A 21,523-nucleotide genomic window follows, 5' to 3' on the forward strand; every position below is an offset into this window, starting at 1 on the left:
AGACTGACGGAAAAGAATGGAGAGGGGTGGAGATGGTGTGAAGGACCCGGAGGAGTTGATAAGCAGTGAAAATGGACAGGGAACTATGAAAGATGGGGAGTGAGAAAGGGTAAAAATGAGTTAACTGGGAAAGAAGGGCCAGATGCACTAAACTTAATGAGCCATTAACGAGCAAGTAGTAAACCATGGCATGCACTAAATGCTTCTCCGAGCCATTTTCCGATCACGGTAGCAGCTAACGAAAATGGAATGCAGATGAGCAAAATAGTACCCCAATGTGTATAAATCGTATTGTAATGAGATGCACTACCGTTTTCCGATTGCCTAATCGTGGAACATCTAACGGGAGGTCTGTACCTCTTGTTGGGGCTGCGCAGCCTCTAAAAATTTCTATAAATGTAACAAAAAAAATCGGGGAAAAAAACGTCCAAGTGCTCGTCAGGGACGTCTAACATGAGCTGGACGTCTTCCTGCAGCTTTTGTGATGGGTGTCCTTCTTGGATATGTTTTTCTTACCTGCAATTAGGAAAGATTTCTCTGAAGGAAAAAAAAAAAGGACGTCCCTGTTTTTCTTACCTGCCTAAACTGACCACAACCACAGTTCTCTTGTCCCCTCCAAGGTTGTTTTCAGCTTGTGCCCACCCCCCACAAGATCGGGACCTTCGAGGACGTCCAAATCAAAACTTTTTGGATGTCCCTCTCTCCAGGTCTCTCTCAGCCAATCCCAGCTCGTTTAGCTGTTACCAGTATCAGCTAAACGTGCTGGGATTGGCTGAGAGAGACCTGGAGAGAGGGACATCCAAAAAGTTTTGATTTGGATGTCCTCGCAGGTCCCGATCCTGGGGGGGGGGGGGGGGGGCGCAAGATGAAAACAGCCTTAGAGGGGGCTGTTGAGAGAACTGTGGTTGTGGTCAGTTTAGGCAGGTAAGAAAAACTTCGGAGAAGTCATTCCTAATTGCAGGTAAGAAAAACATGTCCAAGAAGGACACCCATCACAAAAGCTGCAGGAAGACCTCCAGCTCTTGTTAGAGGTCCCTGACCAGCACTTGGATTTTTTTTTTTCTTCAGAGAAGTCCTTCCTAATTGCCTGATGTAAACCTACCTTTAACATGCAAAGCAGTAAACAATGGAAATGTTAAGAGCAGTAGCATTTAAATTAACTGTCTGGGTCTCTTTTCAGCACTGTTTCTCTTCTGAGGTTTCAGGCTGCTGACAAGTTTCCTGCTTGTCAGGGACCTCTTTTTTTTGTTGTTGTTTTTTGAGTGAAGGAAGTCTATAAAGGATGTCCTTGGCATGCGCAGAGCAGCCAGCATAACGCTTGGCTGCTCTGTGCATGCTCGACCGGCCGACTGGCATCCGAGGGAATAGAGAATGCAAGTAAGCTACAACAAGCAGCTCATTTGCATTCCCTTTCCTTGATGCATGGCCGTTCCCTACCGATTTGCTATGGAATCGGTAAGGGAAGGGCTCTTCCGAGGACCTTAGTGCATCTGCCCCGAAGTGAATGAGGGGGAACAGAAAGCTGGTTAAAGAGTAAGAGACAAAACAATCAAACATTGTAGAAGAGAATACCAACAACATACTAACATTCAAGAATACTAAGCATACTGCAAACCTAACATCGTACAACATCTTCTTGCCCAAACCCTCCCCTCCCCCCCCCATATCTATAAAATCTCATACTGGATTGGGGGAGTAATATAGTAAATGACGGCAGATAAAGACCTGTTCGGTCCATCCAGTCTGCCCAACAAGATAAACTCATTTTACATGGTATGCGATACTCTATATGTATACCTGAGTTTGATTTGTCCTTGCCATTCTCAGGGCACAGACCATAGAAGTCTACCCACTGTTCTTGTACTAAACGTTCTGAAGCTAAAGTCGAAGCCCCTTAAAATTTACACTCCAGCCCATCCATATCTATTCAGTCATGATCAGGGCACAGACTGTAGAAGTCTGCCCAGCACCGGTGGATCCATTCCTTCTAAACAGGATTCCGTTGTGTTTATCCCATGCATGTTTGAATTCCATTACCGTTTTCATCTCCACCACCTCCCACGGGAGGGCATTCCACATATCCACCACCCTCTCCGTGAAAAAAATACTTCCTGATATTACTCCTAAGTATGTCCCCCTTTAGCCTCAATTCATGTCCTCTAGTACTACCGCCTTCCCGTCTCTGGAAAAGGTTTGTTTGTGAATTAATACCTTTCAAATATTTAAACGTCTGTATCATGTCACCCCTGTTTCTCCTTTCCTTCAAAATATACATGTTTAGGCCAGCAAGTCTCTGCTCATACAGTTTGCAATGCAAATCCCATACAATTTTTGTAGCTTTTTTTTTTTTTTTGCACTTTTTCCAGTCTTTTTATATCTTTAGCAAGATACGGCCTCAAAAACTGAACACCATATTCCAAGTGGGGCCTTACCAATGACTTGTAGAGGAGCATCAACACCTGCTTTCTTCTGCTGGCTATACCCCTCTCTAAGCAGCCTAGCATCCTTCTGGCCACGGCCCCTGCCTTGTTGCATTGTTTCTTCACCTTCAGTTCCTCAGGCACCATCACCCCAAGGTCTCTCTCCTGAGTCGAGCTTACTAATCTCCCCTCTCCTATCCGATATCTCACTTTTAGGTTTCTGCACCCCAAGTGCTTCACTCTGCACTTCTTGGCATTAAATTTTAACTCAAAAATATTAGATCTAAATACTCCAGACATAAATTGAAACAATATCAAAAATGTTTATTAATATACACATATCATTCGTACCACATCCGTACTACAAACACACATACACAAAACTGTCTAGCCAAATTGTTGAACATAATTCTGCAAACAAAAGGACTATTGTCCAAAATGAAGCGCCTGTAGAAGATAAAAAATGTTATTTTCAAAATCTGTCTAATCGCCTTACTCCAGGGATGACAGTAGATAACAGTAAAATCCCAGAAGCAATATCCTTAGACAGTCAAATAGGTGATGATTCCTACAAAATACAAACTGAAGCTGTTGTCTTTCATGATTATAGGTAGATTTCTCTCTATATTATCATAAAGGTCCTGAGGAAAAGACTTCAGATACCCGGTGCTCACTGGTTTATGTTGAACAGTGGACCGCGTTGCTCAGCATTTACCTTTTGAAATTCAACTTTTTTTTTGTAAACCAGCTGGCAAGCATCCTCATAAGTCAAAACCTCACTTTTATATTCATTATTTGACTTTGTTTTTATAATTTTTCTTTATACAGTTTTATGTTTTACTAGTAAAAAAGGCCTGTTTCTGACACAAATGAAACAGGCGCTAGCAAGGTTTTCCTCGGAGCGTGTATGTTTGAGAGAGTGTGTGTGAGAGTGACTGTGTGAGAGAGAGAGAGTGAATGTGCAAGTGTGAGAGAGAGAGTGTGTGTGTGAGAATGAGAGTGTGTGCCAGGCCCCCCCTTCCCTCCCTCCCTCCCAGTTCCAGGGTCGTCCGTCCCCTCCCTCCCTCTCTTCGAGTGCCAGGGTCGTCCCCTCCCTTCGAGTGTCAGGGTCGTTCCCTCCCTCCCTCTAAGTTCCAGGGTCCTTCCCTCCTTCCCTCGCTCCAAGTTCCAGGGTCATCCCCTCCCTCCCTCCCTCGGAGTTCCAGGGTCGTCCCCTCCCGATTTATCCTTTATACGGAGAAGGAAACATTGTTTATTTAAACTTAGAATGAACTCTCTACTTATCTTATGGAGGGATTGTTGCAGTCATGAGTGAAGTTCGTCTTGCTGGGGTCCCAGGCGATAAAGTGACGTAAAAGTGGCTGTGGTGTATAGTCCAATCCCTGTTGGAGGTTTTTGATGTCCAGCTGTTAGTGTCTCATGCTCAGTTGACCCTCCATGTTTCAGGTTCGTTCCCTCCGTCCCTCCATGTTAGCCTCCGCAATTGGGACATTGGGCAGAGCTGGGATAGCTCTGCAGGGAGGGGGGGGACGCCGAGGGAGGGGGCTTTGGTGATGCACCGAGGGGGGGGGGTTGATTCGGCGGGGGGGGGGGGGGGGTTATGCACCGAGGGGGGGGTTGATTCGTCGGGGGGGGGGGTTATGCACCGAGGGGGGGGCTCCTGCTTGTGATCGCTGTGGCCTGGCTGCTGCCGGCCACCCTGCTTTTTTCCATTGCCTTTCCCGGCAGCGCCGTGATCCACATCCATGTCATGTGCTCCGCCCCCTCCCAGGTCAGTCCTGCCCCCCAGGGGTGTGGCCACAATGGCAATGGTGATGTCAGCCAGGGCTTCGGAGCCTAGCAGACCAACTCTGAAGAAAGTCACGGACACAGGCAGCCAGACGCATAGAATGTTGGAGGTGAGAATTATTATATAGGATAATGAGAATGAATAAGCACTTAGCTGCTGTAACACTGGAACTAGTGGGTACGCCTGACAGCGAGCTCCTGTTTCGCTGATGCTTCCTAAGGAGCTGAACCCATATTTTTCTATAACGCCCTGCAAACAAGTGAACAGCATTAACTTAGACACTTCTCCAAGAGATTAGAGAACTCGTGGATATGTATCTTAATAAATTCTTGCACATACCTGCTATACATGTCAGCATCTGTCCTGTTAGCAGTCTTTCCGAACTAAGATGGCGGTTGGGCTTTAAACCAACGCCGACTTTAACAACCAATCAAATTTCACTAGAAATTTAAAGGGAACTCGATCTTTTAAGGCAGTTACTCCCCAAAATGCATCATTGAACTACTCACTTTCCTTCCATATTCGCGGGTCGGTACTTTATAAGAAAGCTTTCCATTCCACTCGATTGTTTAACCCTGCTGGAGCAAGGGATCCCAACCTATAAATCCAGCGTTGTTCCCTCTGGACTAATTGTCTGTCTCTATCCCTGCCTCTTAATGATTTTGGAATATGGTCAATCACTATGCACTTAACATTTTTTATTCTTTTCAGGATTTGCAGCAGAGGGTTTCCCTAACTCATGCAGACTATTTTGCTTATCGGCAACAGCAGCACCACTATTATACTAGCTTAGATCACGGGGCTGTGCATATGAGGTTGGGTCAGAAAATTCGAGATTTTTTGCAAGGTGATATTTTTGGCCAGGTTTCTGTATCTGGTTTACATAGAGCTTTGATTTCACTTCTCCCTCCCTGGGAGTATGGTCCTCTTACGGAGGGCTTGGAGCAAGGACATTGGGTGTGAATTGAAAGGATTGGATTTTCTAAAATAGATTAAAGCTATTCCAAAGCAGGTTGGAAATGCTGAACTTCAGGAGCGTCAATACTGTATACTCCACAGGGCATATATATCACAACATTAGGCAGCTAGGGCATGTTGGGTGCCTACTGGTCAATGCCCCAAATGTCATCAGGGGGACCTTTTTTCATGCCTTTTGGTGATGTAGTGGCATTCAGGCATTTGGAATTCACTCCATCGATACTTAGGGATTCTTTTTGGTCATCGTATAGTGTTTTCCTAGAAGGGAGTTCTGCTTAATAAATGGGAGGCATATGGGACCTCAAATAAAATGCGCTTATTACTAAGTAAAGCTTATGCATTGGGAAGAAGTGCATACTTAAGTATTGGATGCAGGAGGAGCCTCCTTCTTTTGGTACTGGAGAAATAGATTGCACGCTTTTATGTTATAGGAGGCGGGGGCTGTTAGGAATTCCCCAAAGGGAAGACGGGCTTTCATGTCTATCTGGAATTGTTATTTGCAAACTATCTCCCATAAAGCAAGAAGTGCAGTATTGAACAAGTTTCAGAGTGTTTCCTAAGTTGGTACTGTTATATTAGGGGTTGTTTGGGGGTTCTCTGCCTAGGTAGGGGATGGTGGATTGGGAATATTGGACGTTAACCTCTCATAGATGGCCTGGGGTTATAAGAGTCTGGACGCCGGGTCATCTTCGTGTACGTTTAAGATATGGGTTCCAGTAGGGTTGGGGGAGGGGGTGGTCTTGCCTATAATCGTTACATTTGAAAGGAAACTAGGTTAGTGGGGAGGAGGGTGCAGGAGTCTTCTCACAAAATAAAAATGGGATCATAAGTTATCCAGCTTTTTCCTGTACAATGTTTTTGCTTATTATTATGCTATGCTTGGTTATTGTCATGTAATCGCTCAATGTTTTTGTTTCATCTTGTTTAGCTGTTCAATGTTGTATTTGTTTGATCCTGAATAAAAATCATTAAACCTTAAAGGATAGTATACCGGTAGGGCAATTTATAAGGATAAAATGTCTATGCACTCAAGATGATCACTATAGGTAACAAGCATTTTTAATATTTATAAGGTTTAAATAGGAAAATTATTAAGAGAATTCTAAAGAGGGTTAATCATGCTCAAAGACACTGGCTATTACATCCAGCCAGGAAAGTGGTGAACTCTAGAATTACATGTATGTTACCATTTTATGTTCAGACCCAGACAATACAATGATCTGTATCATGCCACTGGCCTTTGTTATTTCTGCTTAAGGGGTTTGAGGAACCCCCTCAATTCGCTTACACCAGAGGACCCAGTTTGGGAGAAATGTTACATAATAGAGGGCGTGAGGGAAGGCGGAGTTTAGATGGAACAGGACACAGGGCTTGTGGCCATTGTGTTTATTGCAAGCATGCCTTCACTACAGATAAAATGTGGGTATCCAACTTAAATAAATTCTTCTTTTTGGATGGTGCTGCTGCTGACTGTGACTCAGTAGGAGTAGTTTATGCAATAACATGCCCCTGTGATTTGTGGTGTATTGGGGAGACTATACATAAGGTGAAGATTTGGGTAGCACTAGCACAGCATTTGAATAACATACTTATGAAGAAAACAGAGGCGCCCTTGGTGGCACATTGGCTTAAGAAGGATCATCGAGTGAGTGAATTGCAATTTGTAGTTTTAGTGCAACTGGCTTCTAATTTTGGTGGTGATATAGTGAAAAAGCTTTGTCTGAAGGAACAAAAATAAAAAATTTTTATGTGGGATACAGTAGAGCCCAATGGGCTCAATAAACAGATTGATTGGTCAGTGTTGGGAGATCCTAGACTCCATCTTTAGGGCAGGTAGTCTTATACATTTATGTTTAAATCTGTTTATTAAACTTTTCAATACAGAAGGAAGAGTCATCTTCAAAACAAATGAGAGCATAGTACATGTGGCACAACACAAGACAAGATCCTGTCTCAAAGGGCCTTGTTTCTTATGACCCATCACCAAGAGACATCTCCTCTAGTAAAGCGTCTTTGTGAACCTTCTTTGTGGAGAAGTACAATCAAACATTTACCATCGGCTATCATCAATCATTGTAGAGTCATTTGCCCACGAGTACTTGCTAACAGTTATAAATGTTTTCTATCTGTTATTTAGGCAGGTTATGTTGCAAGTAATATTAAAGACAACACAGTGGTTCAAACATCATTTCAATATAATCAAGAGCTTTGTTGCCGTTTTGACCCCTCCCCTCCTCCCTGCCAGGTCTTACCCCCCCCCCCCCCTGGTCCCCCCCCCCCCCAGTCTTATACATTTAAAAATAATGTTTTTGTGCTGCACATGTGTTAGCGTCCTTTGCATAGCGGGATGCCATTACAGAGGTGTCTGCAGGTTCCTACCCTGTAATAGCAGACGGTATATTTGTTTTCATTTAGATTTTTGAGTTTCAGATTAGGATTTAGTATGTTTTAGGTTATATATATTCTTCTTTTCTAGGTTTGGTCTCTGATGAAGCGCTTGTGAAACATGGTCCATGCAGAGACCAAGTTCACGTTGAAAATTATATAACCTGAGCGAAACGTTGCTAGTGATATTGGTTTAGCGATTCATATCTTTTTGGAAGGATGAATACTGTTTGATCTCTACTCCAAGATCCTTGAAGGCTGAATATTAGGAGAACAATTTGATATTATATCAGGAAAGTAATACTGTTGTTTGGATTCTTTTTGGAGTTTCACTCAAGACGCATGGACTCACTAAAGAGGATTCTAACATTTAACTGGAGCGACAGCGACTTGAGTTGGTGTTAAAGATCCTGCAGCAGAACTGTTCTTTGACTTTGGGATTTATTGGGGTAGTTTTAATGTTTTGAAGGGGGTCACGTGTGATCAAAAATTTATATGCGTATAAAGTATTTAATAAAGCAAGATTATAGAAGAGTAATTTTATGAATATTCATTGTAGATGTCATAAAAACCTGACTGGCTGGGGTGCCTCCAGAACCAGGTTTGGGAACCACTGCCAAGTACATAAAAATACTAGTCATACTGGGTCAGACCAATGCAGTATCCAGCTTCCAACAGTGGCCAATCCAGGTCACAAGTACCTGGCAGAAACCCAAATAGTGCTACCAATCCCAGAGCAAATAGTAGTTTCCCCCATGTCTATCTTAATAACAGACTATGGACCCACTACGGCAAATGTAAGCCACATTGAGCCTGCAAATTGGTGGGGAAATGTGGGATACAAATGCTACAAATAAATAAATAATGAAAAATATATAGGGGAATATGTAAATAATTAAGTCATAGCTAAAGTATATGAATCCAGGTCTTGCTTAGACCTTACGTGCTCTTTAAAACAAATCTGGGGATCCAGGGTCCTCCTTCCTCGCCTCCCCACACACATTCTTTTCCTCTTGTCTCTTCTGAGATCCTGACTCACTAATGTGGTGGCAGAGACGTCATTGACAGGAGCTACCACCACTCACTCTTACACCATGGAGGCCATCTTGAGGAATGATATATTCTCATCTCTGTTCAAGATGATCACTATGGGATAGAGACAAGTGGGATTACTACAGCCCCCAATTTCCCCACCTAGTCAGAGGGGCTGGGGCCTGAGAGTGAGCAGAGCCTGGGTTCAGACAATGTGTCCTAAGTCAGGGCCTGGCAAGGATTAGGGGGGCTGCTATTTCACTAGATCATGGCAAAGGGGGGCACTGGAGTACCTTTGATTCAGGTCAACAGGGTCTTTCATTATAAACCACTGTATGTAAAGGGCTGTAGTTTTTTTTTTTTTTTCTGAAAATGAGCTTGTAAAGTTTTCCCACATGCTTGTTTTTGCAAAACATCCCATTAATGAGCTCTGTTGCCTGAGTTTGCTTTGCACCAGCTCACTAATGATAAACTGAATTAAACTTTCAAAGTGAGCTGTGCAAGAAAGAACACCACACAACGGGTCCCTTTTGTGATGTGAAGTTATGCCAACACATTCACTAGTCACTATTGTATAGATATGGGCTCCAGTTGGATGCTAGGCTTGCCCTATCTGGCTACCAAGGCCTATATCTGGAAAAGAGACTGACTGCTTTCTCCAGGGCTCATTTTTATGGTTTTGACTAGTCCTTCTCTTCTACATTAAAAGACAAAACAGGAGGTCTTTGCCACAGAATATGTTTGGGTTTTTTTTTTTTTTTGCCTATTTTTAGCCTTGGTTCCCTGAGAAGAGAGGCTATGTGTCCTCCTTATTTCTTCACAATGGCTAGATCCGTAATTTCTGAACTTTGGCTGCTTGTAGACTGCAGAGGGATGTGGGACTTGTGCAGTTTTGGGGCTCTGGTGTGATCAGAGCAGCAATGGTATTGCTCTATAAATATAAAAATAGCACATTCAGTTTTGCAGACTGGCAGCAATGGCGTAGCCAGGAAGTTTGAACACCACATATCCCCCCCCCCCCCCCCCCCCCCCACACACACACACACAGTACCTTAAAATCACCTTCAGTCTTTGCTGGAACCACCCTGCCCTTCAGAAAACAGGAATTTGCATCAGAAGGGGCGGGATGGTTCAGAGAGAAAGCTCCAGTGCAAGTCACAGGCAGCCTATAAGTGTTGCTACCACTGAAGCTGCCGGGGCAAGGACTGGAGGTGATTTTAAGGCATGGGGGAGGGAGAGAATTTGCTAGAGTTTTGCGAGGCCGGCCGGGAAGGGAAGGGATAGATGAGGCGGGAGAGCGAAAGAAGGGACTGACAGGGTGTGCATATGCAACACATGCACCTTGAGTGGATACACCACAGACTGTCAGGATTGGAGCACTGTGGGAGTATAAGACAGGGGTTATTTAAAATGACTCAATTTATATGGTGTCAGTATTCAAAGAATAATATAAAAACCAGGACAAAAACATATGAGTGGCCTACACAGCACAAAACTAAAAAAAACACAAAAAGACCACTATATCAACAGGATAAATTCAACAAAACATGAACTATCTAAAAATATAGTGAAAATGGAGCTAAGAATAAAGTGATTGTTAGGTGTTGTAATTGCTTGTGATCATACAACACCCAACAATCACTAAATTCAATCATTGCACTGTAAGTCCCTACACAATCAGTTCTTCATAGCAAAACTCTATAGAAGCAAATAAGAAAAACCTATCTGTTGCAGATAATGTTATAATAAGTCACACCAAGCAGAATGTTTCAGGTAAGGGCAGTGCTAGCATGCCAGATCAAGGTGTATCAAGAAGTGTCCAAAATCAAAAATAAACCCCACGCAACCAAAAAAGATTTCTCCATGAGTAAAGTTGAAAAAGAAATCAAGTAAATAAGGATTGAGGAGAGGATTATTTACTTGATTTCTTTTTTTACTTTAGACTTTATTCATGGAGAGAGCTTTTTTTTTTTTTACTGTGTGGGGTTTATTTTTGTTTTTGGATACTTTTTGATACACCTTGATCTGGCATGCTAGCATCGCCCTACCTGAGGCATTCTGTTTCTTGTGACTTATTATATCATCTGCAACCTACCACAAATTGATCTGCAACAGACAAGTTTTTCTTTATCTTGTCAATATAGTGGTCTTTTTGTGTTTTTAATCAATATTCAAAGCAATTGAACTTAGTAGGAGAGAGTCTCCTGCCCAGTTAAATTACACCGGACAACCCAGGAGATGTATTCAGCAGTACTTAGCCAGACAGGGCCATTAACTATTGCCCCAGCACTCATTGACAAATATTTGGGGCAGTTTGGGGACAGAGCAGGAGAGGAGCCAGGAGTTATGCGGGCACTAGCAATACAGCATTGCACAAAAGGCAATCCTAACTTTGCCAAGTTAGCTACGCCACGGGCGCTGTACCCACATAACTTACATGCACTGCCAAAAATCTGGCTATTCAGTTCTGGTGCCCCCCCCCCCCCCCCCCCCCAGGGCCCAGCACTGAATATCTAGGTCTAAATTAACCAGCATTGGTCACCACTAGCTGAATATTGACTGGTACATGTTTAGTTTATGTAAGGCAATTCTTACAGACCCTGTTCGCCATAGGACTGGTCTTATAGACTGTATGACTGTGGCCCTGGATCCTCAGTAGCTCCAGGTTGTTTGGAACAGTGATTCTGACATCGGGTTGGGTTAGGCTGTAGCCACTTTGTTGAGAGGGATGCTGAACTTGATCCAGTGATGTGCTGGGTGGTGGACTCTTATCTGGGTAGGTGAGGTGCTGAGATAAATTGAGCAGAGGCTAGGTAGATGCAGTGCTGGGCAGTATCCTGGTCTGTGTTTTTTTTTTTTTTTTTTTGTAACAGGCTGTATCCCAGGCTTTATTGATTCAGTACTTGCAGTCAGTTGTGGCTTAAATCAGTCTGGATGCTATTCACTGGTCAGAGCTGAGTTGGGTGCAGAGCTCTGGTTGAGGCAGGGTGGGTGCAAACATCTAGTAGGTGGATACACAGCTTTTGGAGAGGAGAGTTGGACTGGGGATGATAGGTGTTGAACAGAGCTGGGTAATAGTTTGTGGATGGGTCCGGTCAGGGCAAAGCTCTGACTAGAGGAGTGCTGAGCTCTTGTCAGTGCTGGGCTGGCTGCTGCTGGACTCTAGATTCACAGTGGCAGGGGCTGGCCTGGCCTGGGTGTTAAAAAGTGCTAGTTACTGGTTTTGGTGGTCTGGCTGCTGCCCCGCCTCGCATCCCCTCCCCCCCTCCTCTTCCTCCTCTCTGCGCGCAGTGGCAGAAGCGGCAGCGGCGCCGCCATGGATCGGGAGGTACAGGAGAGAGGGGACGGAGCCGGAGGAAGGGAGCGGGAGCCCGGCGGCGGCAGCCAACGCTGAGAGCTCGGCCAACGGTGTAGACATGTGGTGCCTGCACTGCGCCTCCGACAAGAGCCCGAGCCTCCTCCAGCAGAAGCTCCGGCACTGGTGAGAGAGACCCCGACTGCCCCGGCCATTGCAGAGAGGGAGCCGCCGCGTTCCCGCCACTGCATCTTCGCCGGCCCGCTGTGAAATAGACAGGGGGGGAGGGGAATGCAATGCAATGCACTGTGCAAGATCCTGAGACAGACAGATACATAGACATAGGATGGACGGGCCGTAGAAAAGGCATGATCTCTGCACAGTATAGAGGCTATGTTAAATATGTACAAGAATATGTGTGTCTCTGCAGCGTGGATGTATACATATATGTGTGTGTATATATATACTTAATACACTATCAGCTTTACATCACACCTTTCAGACTGTAATCAGCATGCATCCTCTTCATCAGTCGTTATTCTTTCTCAGAGGCCTTTGTAGTGTTGTCTTCTTTTGTGTATGTGTTTTTTTCTTTTCCTGCACTCACCCATATGGCAGTATGCTACTTACCACAGCATCTTTTGCAGCCCCAGCTTGCCCTCTCAATGCACTGAATAATGGAGTACTAGGTGCTTGTATGCCTGGCCTTCCTCACACTGATTGGCCTCCTTCTGTCCTGATTTTTTTTTTTTAATCTCTGGGCCCTGCTCCAGTTCCTCATCACATCCCTTTTCTTCTGCATCTCTAACCTCAGTCTCTCAGAGCCCTTGTGTATGGTAGGTATTGCTAGGGTGGCCACACACCTCCAAGTCATGGGGGAACGGACTGATTCAGTGATGGTTTTACTCCACTATATGCATGAGCCATATAGTGGTGCTTTTCTTTTGAAACTCCGTAAGGAAATCCCACCTACCCTTCAATGCACGCACCAGGGTGAAATCAGGACTGACTCAGCTTATCTCTCCTTGAAATGGAATTGTATCAGAGCTGTCATGCTACTGAGTGTTCAGGGATTTTGAGAGGTTTCTGCTAGTTTATTTTGTAATAATGAGTATATTGTAATATTTTGTAATGATGAGTAATAGATACTTGTCTTGTTTATGTTATGTTGATTTCATTTGTATTGTGCTGTATATTCTGTTTTATTTGCTGTTTTCATGTGGTAATGTTATCAATTCAATTGTTTATTGCTATTACAGTATATATGTATTGATTTAGTATATGTTTTTGTCAGATATTGTAAAACTCTGTGAGTGCTGACTTACAGACGGAATGGCATGACCCCTCCACCGCCAAAAAAAAAATTTACAATTCCTGCAGGGAGATTATAGGCCAGTCCAGATTTCTAACAACCCCATCCCGGTACATTATGGAACCTACAGTCCTGATTTCAGTGGGAGAGTCAGATAGGACAAATAACACACTGCTTTGAAATTTAAGCTAAAAAGCAGGACTAGACCAAAGTCTTCCTCTTGGAACTGGGTAACTTGGCAGCTCCATTATCTGGTCAGTCACCCTAATCAGTACTTACCAAAGTTTTCCCTTGATGTGACCCCATTATAGCACTCAAAAGATTCATGCAGCCCTAGTCCCTACCTTAGTCTGGCACCTATCTTTCTTCCCATTGTGCCTTCACTCCAAGCCAGACTCCACTCTAAAGGCCAAGTTCTAGCATCAATATAGCCTAAGTGGGATAATGAGCTCGCTCTCCTGTATCTTTTTTAGTGCCAATATGAATCATAATCACAATTTGTAATCTGCTTCCTTGGGTATAAATTCTTTCATTCTCCGATGTGTACATTGCCATTCTTGCAGTGAACTGGGTTAATTGCCATGGGCCTTTCACTACTGCCATAGCCCTGCCTCTAAGATCTGGCATTACTCAGGAACATTGGCAGGTCAGGACCTGCATACAAGGTAGTCAACAGGCCCCAGATTCACCTGACAGTTGATCCAGTCCTGGGTTTACCACAGTGCATGCAGGGATTTGTAGTTCTAATTTCCCAGTTACATTCTCTAAGGAAATCAACAGGTTCCTGCATGCAGTGGTGTAACCCAGAACAGGGTCAACTCTTGTTAGGTGAATTTGGCGCTTGTAGGCAGCCATATCTACTTACCTGTTCAGAAAGGCATACCCTAACGATCCAAATTAAATTCCTTAGCCATGCAACACAACGAAACCAAAACTCGTACTGGACATAACAACTCTTCCCCCTTACGATTCCCTAATGTGTCTGTAACACATGAACCGTCTTCTACTACAACATCACTCGGTATTTGTTCATACCGATATTGGCGATCGCCTGTACGGTACTATGTAAGCCACATTGAGCCTGCAAATAGGTGGGAAAATGTGGTATACAAATGTAACAAATAAATAAATAAAATATCTCCATGGCAGGCCAGGAGATACATTCTTTCTCCATACACTTCAGTATCTCAAGGGAGGCCTTCTCCCCCTCATTCTTAAATCTTTTATGAAGACCAATTCTAGTTGAATCATCCTGTGACCTGCATCCCTTGTAGGGTCAGCTGTGGTTACGTATATATTTCTATGTATCACTTCTTTGCTATGGATTAGAACTGTGGTTCCCAAACCTGTATCACTGGCACTGCTTCCAGCCAGGATTTTAGGACATCACCTATGAAAATATATCTGCATACAATGGAGGCTCAGTATATGCTAATTTATCTCATGTGGGCTATGGGGTCAGTAGGATGGGTTTTTCGAAGCACTGGATTATGGTTGCTTCTAATACCTTTGCGCCTTCTGCTGGGGTTAAAGTCTGCAGAGTTGTGGTGGGAGAGGCCAGGAAGCCGGAGGCCCTCAAATTCAATCTAGGATTTACATCCCACCACCCTCTTAGTAGATGCAGATATCTTCTGCTTAGCTTGTTGTAAACTCTGAAGCCCTTCTGCTCCAATTGAGCTTTTTTTTCCAGTTTGCTTATACAGCTGAACTCAGTCATATCCCCCCTTCCACCTCAAAAGTAAGACATTTTCCTGTAGAGCGTATTATGATACTTGTAGTGCTGGCTTCCTGCAGCTCATTTGGGTGTGAGTTGAAGAAACAAGAATGGCTTAAAGCAGTGGTTCCCAGGCCTGTCCTGGGGGCTCCCCAGCCATTCAGGTTTTCAGGATATCTACAATGAATATTCATGAGAGAGATACGCATGCCCGAATATCCTGAAAACCTGACTGGCTCTGGAGTCTCCAGGACAGGCTTGGGAACCACTGACTTAAAAGCCTTCCCTCCAGAGACCAGGCCAGTTGACAGCTTTGCAGAGCTCATGGGTAAGGACAGTATCTGAAGTTCACATTAAAGGCCACCAAGCAACACTTTTGGAAAGGTCCTCTTTAAGGAACAGAGCCCACTTTAGAAGACCTGAGAGCTGCTGCAAGTGGACCCTCTCATTCTTAGGGGGGGGTGTCTTTTGGGAAGAATTGGGAGAGCTGAACATGCTGGATGAGTTTCTGCTTGGGTGGGACAGGGTTCAATTTTACAAGATGTTTTTAATGTCCTCCCTCTATTTAATACCAAATGAGAGCTGGAGCAAAGACCTATGTCACCTGTCGCTGTTTCTTATGAGAATTTATCAGGACTGTTTTTACTACTACTACTACTACTTAACATTTCTAGAGCGCTACTAGGGTTACGTACAAATTAACAAAGAAGGACGGTCCCTGCTCAACGGAACTTACAATCTAAAGGATGAAATGTCAAGTTGGGGCAGTCTAAATTTCCTGAGAATTTATCAGGACTGTTTTTGAGGGGGTACTGAGTACCGGCACCTTTTCCATTGTCTACTAAAATTGACCCATGGTCCCCAAGTTTTAATGAAAGAGCTCAGGTCCTACACACCATTTCAGCCTTGTCATAGATTCTGTGACTGATTGCAGAGGCCCTGCGTTTGTGGGGTGGGTCACTCAGTGATCACCCCACCCCTGAAGGGTGCCTGGCATTTGAGTACTGGCACCTGTTTTGCTAGAAAAAATGCACTGGGATTTATTAATATACTGTTGACTTGTATGGCTGCTGTTTGATAATTTGACAGGGTAGAAAGACTTTTAGTTCTTTTATTCTGCCACTGATCATTTTCAAGATATTACTACAGTGACAGCTGGCATGTGGTAGCTGGCAGAAGTGACAGACAGTATACTCCCTCTCCCCTGGTCCTCTTTGTTTCCCTAGTTTGCATCCTTTTCCTGTCTTGGGTTTTGAAGTGGGGAGAGGATTTATGCAGTCCCACAAGAAAGCTTATAAACTTCACAAGCCACCCATCTTTTGTGCATTCCTTGTGGATACGCTGAAAACTCATCTAGTTATGAGGACCCCAGGACAGGTTCGAGAAGCCTTGCTGTAATAATAATTCCTGGAATCTCTTATAATACTGTTTCTTAAAGCATGGTAAGATTTTGCAGTTGCTGCAGATGAATGGCCAAAATTAATATACCTTGACTCTGTCTTCGCTTAACTTCTCACAATGTAATCCATAACTGAATTGTAACAAATTGTATTTCCATTATTTACAATGTATTGTAAGCCGCACTGAGCCCGCAAATAGGTGGGAAAATGTGGGATACAAATGCAATTAAATAAATAAATAAATAAATGGCCAAAATTAATATATAGTAACTGTCTTGGCATACCACTCTTTTGCCATTCAGTTAACATGGAGAAAAGTTCTTTTCTGCACATTAATTGAATGGCAGATGACAGGATGCATTTAGCTAGTCAGATTCAAGTGACATTAACTGCCTGAGTTAGCTTCTGTGCTAATAGTTAATATGTGGTAACTACTGCCCCACCCCTTCTGCACCCCTGCCTCCTTAGTGAGTTTGAGTTAACATGAAAATTAGTATGTGCACCAGCTGCTAAAGTGCCTTCTTCTTAAGGAGCTTAGTAAGAGGACCTTAGGACCTGATATTCGGTTCACAGCAGTAAGTGGTTTGCAAGCAACTTCCAGCCACAGGCTGACCTAACCCCAGACATTCAATATTGGGGCATGCACTGCTCCTGATATTGAATATCTGGGAATGTGCCCTGACCTGGAAGTGCATAGACTGGTATTCAGACTGGTGCCCAGACAGTTTTGCTGACCTAACTTTGTGTGCTTAATTAGCCGGTTAGCAGACTGAATACTGCTGCTAACTAACTAAGTTGGTACTCCACCCCCCCCCCCCCCCCCCCCCCCACCTGGCCAGCTGAGTGAGGTTTAACTGAGCAGGAACCTGATTAAACTCATTTGAATATCAACCCCTTAGTGTTTCAGGTTTTCTGCCATTCTGTTTTCTCCTTGTACTTTTGACCTTTGTGATTTTTGTTGTTGTTGTAAATACTGGCTTCTGTATGTCTGCATATCAATATTTGTATGTTAACGTACAGGTGTGTGTGTATAATACTTTTGGTAACACCTGTCAAGGGCTGTGCAATTTGTGCTGTTTTGCAGGTGGTACCCTGTTTCCCCGAAAATAAGACAGTGTCTTATATTAATTTTTGCTCATAAAGATGCGCTAGGTCTTATTTTCAGGGGATGTCTTATTTTTTCATGAAGAAGGATTTACAATTATTGTTGAACAATAAAAATGAACATTTATTATATACTATACAGTAGTTGTCATCACAAACCAGCATAACCAGACAAACTGTGAATCCTATCAAGAATTTCTTGTTACTACCATTATTTCCATGTACAACAATCTATGGTACATTACCCCCCTGCCCCCCATTCCCTCCCAGCTGTAAGGGCCCCCTGCCCTCCCTCCCAGTTCCAAGGCCCCCTGCCCCCCCAGCTCCAAGGGCCCCCAGTGCCTCCCTCCCAGCCAGCTCGAAGGCCCCCTTCTGTCCACCCAGTGGCGTACCAAGGGGGGGCGGTCCGCCCCGGGTGCACGCCGCTGGGGGGTGCCACGGCGCGCGCCTGTCGACTCCGAGTTCGCTAACTTCGCTCCTTCGCTGCAGCTCCCTCTGCCCCGGAACAGGTTACTTCCTGTTCCAGGGCAGAGGGAGCTGCAGCGAACGAGTGAAGTTAGCGAACTCGGAGCCGACAGGCACGTGCCGCGGCACCCCCCCCCCCCCAGCGGCGTGCACTCGGGAGTGGTGTCATTTTGCAGGGGGGGGGGCGCATCGGCGATCCGCCCTGGGTGTCATCCAGGCTAGGAACACCACTTTGTCCACCCCTCTCAGCTCCAAGGCCCCCCTCCTTCCCTGCCAGCTGCAAGGCCCTCTGTCCCTCCCAGCTCCAAGGCCCCCCTCCCTCTCCAGCTCCAAGGCCCCCGCACTCCCTCCCAGTTCCAAGGCCCCTCCCAGCTGCAAGGCCCCCCTCCTCAGACCTCCCATGTCTCCTGCTCTCCCCTCCCCCCCAAGGTCGCCGCTACCGCCCCCCCCCCCCCACGGAGTCGCCACAGCCCCCCTCCACCCGGCCCGGCCCCTCTCATCGCTATTCAACTTACAGCGCCGAAACCGCAGCAAGAAGATCAGCTTCAGCTCCTGTCAGCCTTCCTTCCCTGCCTCTGTCCCGCCCTCGCCGACGTGACGTCACACGTAGGCGGGGCACAGGCAGTGAAGGAAGGCCGACGGTAGCTGAAGCTGATCTGCCTGCTGTGGTTTTGGCGCTGTAAGTTGAATAGCGAAGAGAGGGCCCGGGACGGGTGGAGAGGGGCGGTGGCGACTCCGGGGGTGGGGGGAGCGGTAGCGACCTCGGCGATTCCCTCCCTCAAACTGCTAGGTCTTACTTTTGGGGGAGGCCTTATATTTACAAAACCTCTACTAGGTCTTATTTTCGGGGAAACACGGTAGCAAGGGGGGCGCCTTCTAGATTTCATTGTGCACTCTTTGCAAATCTGCACATCTGGCCTGACAGTGGTGAGGGACCTAATGTGCTGCAAGACAGAGGATGCTGCTGACTAAAAAGGATTGGGGTGGAGGGCAGGGAAAGAATGTTGGGTTTGGGTGGGATGGTTTGAGAACCAGAGATAGGACAGGGTCTTGAGAATGGAAGAGAGTGCTGGGCAGAATCCAGTTATTCCCTGTTGACTTCAGCTGCTGTCAGATAATATAAAGTTACATATATACACATATCTAGCTGTCAAAGAGAAATTATTAGATCAGCACTTCCCAAACTTGTCCTGATGACCTCACATCTAGTTGGGTTTTCTGTTTATCCACCATGAATAAGCAGGAGGTAAAGCTGAATACAGTGGGAGGCCCAGCTCTTGCATATTAATGGTGGATATCTTAAAAATCTAACTGGCTGCAGGACCTCCCCCCACCCCACCCCACCCAGGACAGGTTTAGGAAGCCCTGCCTTAGATGAGCTAGTTTTATTTATTTATTGGTTTATTTATTTATGTGTATTTTTCATAGCTGGCTGGGTCCCTTCAGAGATGTTTAACTGGCAAGCTAAACCATGCCATCTCCCAGAAACTGCCGGCAGTGTTTTAGGCTATAGCGTGGGAAAAACAGACATAATTAGAACAGTCCTGGCAAACGGTCCTTCTCCTTCCTGTATGCTGACGAGGGATTAGAAATTTTATATCTATAAATACAGTCACTGCATTTTGTTCATTCCCTGTGTGTTTATTTCTCCCTCTCTCTGTGTATGTGTGTCTCTCTCATTCTGCATCTATTTCCATCTCTTCTCTTTGCCTTTTTTCTCTTTTCAGTTGTCTAACGGCATCTCTTCCTCCTCCTCCTTTTCCTCCAGCTCTTCCTTTCTATTTTCTTTTATTATCTTCCTCTTTCCCTTCCTGTCTTTCTCTTTGGCTGGTGGGAGTGGGGTAACTTGCTGTGTGAAGCACTAGGCCATGTGAAATCTGTCCAGCCCCAGTGTGCAAAGACTATTTCTTTTTCCTTCTGAAACAGATAAAGGAGGCATAATTTGTTTTGGGTGTTATTACTGTATGTAGAAAATTAGGGGTTGGTATTCAGAATGATTTAAATAGGCAGGAGAGGTTCTTGCCTGGTTAAATTGTGGTGAGCAGGCTGTTCCTGGATTTTCAGTAGCATGTAACCTCACAGTGCTGCTGAAAATCTAGTGTGACTGCCACAGCACTTGCCCGATTGTGCTGAGAGTTAGGTAGGCACCAGTGATATTCAGTGTCAGTGCCCATGTAACTAACCTAGCATGTAGGACCACTCAAAAGGCAGGTACAGCACTGAATTTAGCCCATATCCACATAACTCCTTCACGCCTTCTGTCTCGCTGCACCCTACGCCTGGAATAAACTTCCTGAGCCCCTACGTCTTGCCCCATCCTTGGCCACCTTTAAATCTAGACTGAAAGCCCACCTCTTTAACATTGCTTTTGACTCGTAACCACTTGTAACTACTCGCCTCCACCTACCCTCCTCTCTTCCTTCCCGTTCACATTAATTGATTTGATTTGCTTACTTTATTTATTTTTTTTGTCTATTAGATTGTAAGTGGTTTGAGCAGGGAATGTCTTTCTTTTATGTTTGTGCAGCGCTGCGTACACCTTGTAGCGCTATAGAAATGCTAAATAGTAGTAGTAGTAGTAGTAGTAGTTTCTGCTGAAGATTTGAATATTCAGTACCGATGTCCAGGTAGGGGTCTGAATTAGCCAGCAATGGTCAGTGTTTCAAGAAATGCTGACAGCTGTCCGCTGAATATTGCCTTGTTAGAGAATGATTAAGGATGATGAATCTTCTGCTCAGCCTGTTCCTGGTACATGTCTGCTATAGTTTCAGGTTTTACTCTCACATCCTCATTTTTGTGCTAATTCCAGGCTTTCTTGAAGTTTGTTGTTTTGGTGTCCATTACCTCCTCCAGAAGGCTGTTTTTTTTGTATGTGTGTGGATCTATCACCCTTTCTGTGAAGAAATATGTCCTTCCTTAGTGTCCCTCCGGACTTGCCCAGAACGTGACTAATGGGTTGTACACGCTTTCCAGCAGTTGGAGACTGAGAACTCCGACTCTAGAGAGAGCCAATAACAGTATTCTCAGTCTCCAGCAGGTGGAAGGTGGTGGAGCCCTTCAGTCTCTTTATTTTAGGCTTTCTTTTTTCTCCTTTTCTATGGTTAAAATAGCTGATGCTTTAAGAATTACAAAGTTTTCTGGTGTAGTTTCTTCTTAAGTAGATCTTCTGTGCATGAATGTCAAGTCAAATGCAAAGCGCTGACAATGGAAGGCTAAGAGGGACTTCGAAAAAAAGATTGCGTTGGAGGCAAAAACATATAGTAAATTTTTTTTTTTAGGTATATTAAAAGCAGGAAGTCAGCAAAAGAATTGGTTGGACTGCTAGATGACCGAGGAGTAAAAGGGGCGATCAGGGAAGACAAAGCCGTAGCGGAGTGATTAAATGAATTCTTTGCTTCGGTCTTCACCGAGGAAGATTTGGGTGGGATACTGGTGCCGGAAATGGTATTCGAAGCTGACGAGTCGGAGAAACTTAATGAATTCTCTGTAAACCTGGAGGATGTAAAGGGGCAATTCTGCAAACTGAAGAGTAGCAAATCTCCTGGACCGGATGGTATTCATCCCAGAGTACTGATAGAACTGAAAAATGAGCTTGCGGAGCTATTGATAGTAATATTTAATTTATCCTT

The 21,523-nt window shown here is 44.7% G+C and overlaps 1 protein-coding gene across 1 annotated transcript in view; it reads left to right on the top strand.

Annotated features, from left to right (window-relative positions):
* The window catches only part of IQSEC2 (IQ motif and Sec7 domain 2), a 260,857-nt gene that overhangs the window by 82,734 nt on the left and 156,600 nt on the right, over positions 1 to 21,523 (top strand).

The sequence above is a fragment of the Microcaecilia unicolor genome, chromosome 2, assembly GCF_901765095.1.
Source record: "Microcaecilia unicolor chromosome 2, aMicUni1.1, whole genome shotgun sequence".
Taxonomy (NCBI): Eukaryota; Metazoa; Chordata; class Amphibia; order Gymnophiona; family Siphonopidae; genus Microcaecilia; species Microcaecilia unicolor.